The following is a 4,941-nucleotide window of genomic DNA, read 5'->3' on the forward strand; positions in this document are numbered from 1 at the left end:
GAGTGAGCAGAATACAAATTAAATCATGGACTTTGAGTAAAAACATTATAACTATACTTCCAGTGTGCTAGTAGGCAAATGACTCATTTTTCAACATATTATGGAGCAGAAAATTCCTCATATAAACACCAAATGTTTAATACTAGGTACTCTGCATGCCTACAAATTAATTACATCCAAAAGAACAAAAAAAATGTCAAATAAACCAGTATAAAGAACATTTGAATTGGCTTAGAAAACAAATGTCACATAAAGAAAGACTTTTAGTTTTATTTTAATTTACCCCCTCCCCAAAGTGCAAAATGTATCAGGATTATGGTTATATATTGGTAGGATTGATTTATTTTCTCACTATATAGACTGATGTTTGCAATATCCAATAAACTTTCCTGTTCTTTAACCTTGATATTTGACTTACTGTTTAATAACTCTAGTAACTCTAGCATTTACCTCTGTTACTATTATTAAAGAAAATTTAACTCTTGAATTAGGAAAGGCATAACAAGGAGCAATATTTCTAAATTATTAAAATTATTAAATTTTTAAATTTAACAAATGAGGTCTTCATTAAGACATAAGCCAGAGATGATACTACATCAATTTTTAAGAAAACTTAAGAAAATAAAATGTGTTCAGTCTTTTCACTGTTACACTTTAAAATTTTGCTCTCTTGAAAATAATTCAGTTCAAAGAAAATAATTATGCCTGGCAAAATACCAAAAATTCATTTTCTACTAATTATATGTTATTCTACAAAATTCTCATAAGTCTTTTTATTCTTACATTATGTTACCCTTTCACAGCATCATGAAAATGTAGTTATTTTGTGTTTTCCTTACCACAAAACACTTGTGGCATAAAGAACTAAATAGTCATAGTTTACAGCTTACATAATTTCCCTAATTAAATCAAAAGATCCAGATACAGTACTTTTACATCATGGAAGTTAGAGAAGATATGAAAGGATCAGCTACTTTCACATCAGAAATATTTATATAGTTATTTTTATGTAGGGGTCTAAGCACATCAAGTATCTGAAGGATATTGCTAGCTCATAGAAAATCTTATGAAAATTAAAACAAATTTTTTAAAGAAAAAAAAACAAGCAAAAAGAACCAATTCCTGAAGACATTTACTTGCTCATTTGGAAAATTATCATTCTAAATAAAACAATCAGTAATGTCTCTGATGTGAATGGTGGCTGTTAAATGTGGTGCCTCATGCAGTACATAACTGCACAACTATAGTTCTGACCCAGTGTGTCTTCATGGAGCCAATGTTATCAGTTCAAGCAAAATATACACATATTTTGCCACTGACACACAGCTTAAACTTTAGCAGTAATAACCTAAGGGACAGTCAGTTCCATGTCTTTCTTTCTCTTGGATTTTGGTGTTGCCAGAAATCCTTACTATTCCTTGCCTTGTACAGACATCACTCCAAGCTCTGCCTCTGTTATTAGATGGACTCCTTCCCTGTGTTTCCCATCTATTTCTTTGTTTCTTCTCTTCTTACAAAGAAACCAGTCATATTGTATTAAGGATTCACCCTAGTCTGTATAAACTCATCTTAACTTACATCTCACTTATTTCTGCAGAGATCATTTTCAAATAGGTTACATTCATGACACAAACAAATGGAAAGATACTGTGTTCTTGGATTGAAAGAATCGATATTGTCAAAATGACTATACTACCCAAGGCAATCCAAGATTCAATGAAATTCCTATCAAATTACCAATGGCATTTTTCACACAACTAGAACAAAAAAAATTTTTAACTTTCCATGGAAACACAAAAGACCCCAAATACCCAAAGCAATCTTGAGAATGAAAAACGGAGATGGAGGAATCAGGCTCCCTGACTTCAGACTATACTACAAAGCGATTGTAATCAAAACAGTATGGTACTGGCACAAAATCGGAAATATAGATCAATGGAACAGGATAGAAAGCTGAGAAATAAGCACACACACATATGGTCAATTAATCTGTGACAAAGGAGGCAAGACACAGCAATGGAGAAAAGACAGTCTCTTCAATAAGTGTTGCCTGGAAAACTGGACAGCTACATGTAAAAGAATGAAATTAGAAAATTCTCTAATATCATGCACAAAAATAAACTCAAAATGGATTAAAGACCTAAATGTAAAACCTGATACTATAAAACTCTTAGAAGAAAACACAGGCAGAACACTCTTTGACATAAATTGCAGCAAAATCTTTTTCAATCTATCTCCTACAGTAATGGAAATAAAAACAAAAATAATCAAATGGGACCTAATTTAACTTAAAAGCTTTTGCACAACAACAACAAAAACACATAAACAAAATAAAAAGACAACACACAGATGGGGAAAAAAATTGCAAATGATGCGACTGTCAAGGGATTAGTCTCCAAAATTTACAGACAGCTCATGCAACTCAATATCAAAAAAACAAACAACCCAATCAAAAAATGGACAGAAACTCTAAGAAGACATTTCTCCAAAGAATACATACAGATGGCCAAAAGGCACATGAAAATATGCTCAGCATTGCTAATTATTAGAGAAATGAAAATCAAAACTACAATGAGTTATCACCTCACACCGGTCAGAATGGCCATCATCAAGAAATCTACCAACGTCAAATGCTGGAGAGTGTGTGGAGAAAAGGGAACCCTATTGCACTGTTGGTGGGAATGTAAATTGATACAGGCACTATGGAGAACAGTATGGAGATTCTTAAAAAACTAAAAGCTACCATATGATCCTCCATCCCCACTTCTGAGCATATATCCAGAGGAAACTATAATTCAAAAAGATACATGCAACCCAGTATTCATTGCAGTGCTGTTTACAATAGCCAAGACATGGAATAACCAAAATGTCCATCAACAGATGACTGAATAAGGAAGATGTGGTACATAGATACAGTGGAATATTACTCAGCCATAAGAAAGAATGAAATAATGCCATTGTAGCAACATGGATGGACCTAGGGATAGTCATACCAAGGGAGGTAAGCTAGACAGGGAAAGACAAACATCATATGATATCACTTATATGTGGAATCTTAAAAATATATATATAGAAATTAACATACTTACAAGACAGAAATGGACTCAGAGACATAGAAAAAAAACTTATGCTTACCAAAGGGGAAAGGTGGTGGGAGAGATAAGTTAGGAGTTTGAGATTAACATATACACACTACTATATATAAAATAGATAACCAACAAGGACAAAATAAAAAACAAAAAACAATTAGGTACATTCAGAGAACCAGGTGTTAGGATTTCCACATATCTCCTTAGAGGACACAATTTAACCCACAATAGAAGCCATCTTTTCCACTGAGTGCACTGAACATTGGCAATAGGGAGAGAGATTGGCAATCAGTGAAATGTCAAAAGACTGTATACTATCCCTTCCACTCACAGACCACTTGTGGAGCATCTTAAAATAGCTAAAAAGATTCTCCTTTTATCATCCCTTCAGGTTCACAAAGACAAATCCCTTAAGATCTGAGAAAGCTGGCATAAAACCCTAATGAAAATAGTATGTTACTTTGGAATATGCTATGTTTTCCATTCTTTATTATACTAAATAAATATTTGTGAGAATTCTTTAAACAAATATGCAATTTTACTTTTAAAAGCAAATTTTTTGTTTTCTTTGTAAGACTTTTAATTTTCCTCCATGAACTAGACCATGATATTTTAATTAAGTTTTTTAAAAAAAATCTGTATAGCAGTAATTTATCTTTTTTATTTTTTAAAATATAAATAGCCAATATCATTGGTAGTAAAATGTTATGTGTGTGTTTGTGTGTGTGTACATGTGTGTTTTATTATTCTTCTTTTACTACCCATTTATTAGTGGAAAACAGGGTCTTTGTTTGGAATTATTGGGAGGTTTTTACAGTAAAGGATAATTTAAGAATAAATAGGATAATTATGGTCATGAAGTAGCTGACTATCCAACAATTTCTTCCACTAGGCAACTTTACCTTGGCATATTTCAAAGAAAAAGAAAGGTACTTTTACCCTTAGATTGATAGTCTTTTTAAAAATTCATTTTTTATGTTATGTATTACTCCTGCAGTTTCCTTTTCAGTATAACAAATGCAGTCAGTCATTTAACGGGAAAATTGTTTCTTTAAGCATGTGTATATCTTGGGAATAACTGTATGTAAACAGACAATTGCAAGCCTCTTTCCAATACTCAGTTTAGCTTGGTAAAATTAACATGGTAATTAAAAACTTCATATCCTCCTAGTCTTATTTTCTGTCTAGTATACATTTTTTTTAAATCACTATATTCTTTTTATTTTTCCTATTTTATTTTTTACAACTCAATCTAGAAGCGTTTTTGTGATTAGCCTTATAACTGAGTAATTTCATTATTTTCCGATGAAAACAAGTTATCCTTTAATTCTGCTTGATATGTCTACACACTATGTACATGTTGATTTAATTCCTTTCTTGGATACCATCCCAGATGACAAAATTTTTCTGAAGTAGTATATCAGAGGTCAGGAACATATTCTCAAGGTCTACTCAGGCAAGAATATTAGGTACTGAATTAAAATGTTATAAGTAAGTAAATTAGTATGTGTGAAGGTGCTATGGGGAGAAAGGAGGAAAAAAGAATAAAGTAAAGAGAATAAGGAGTGTTTTGACAAATATTTGGGATTTTTAAGTAAGGCAGCTGTTGAGAAGGCAAGATTTGTGTGAAAACTTTGAGATAAAGAATAGATAAAAGTAGATTACAAGTAGATGAAATAAAGACCTTAACTCAGAAGAATGTCCAGAATCTTTGAGAAACAACAAGCAGACCATTGTGACTGAAGTAGAATAAACTAAGGAAAAAGTAAGAAAAAAAAACTTCAGACACTGCGTGGGAGGCCAGATCATGTGAGGACTTTTGACATTTACAGTCAGTTATGCAGGATTGGAG

Source organism: Lipotes vexillifer, unplaced genomic scaffold (assembly GCF_000442215.2).
Source record: "Lipotes vexillifer unplaced genomic scaffold, Lipotes_vexillifer_v1.1 scaffold720, whole genome shotgun sequence".
Classification (NCBI taxonomy): Eukaryota; Metazoa; Chordata; class Mammalia; order Artiodactyla; family Lipotidae; genus Lipotes; species Lipotes vexillifer.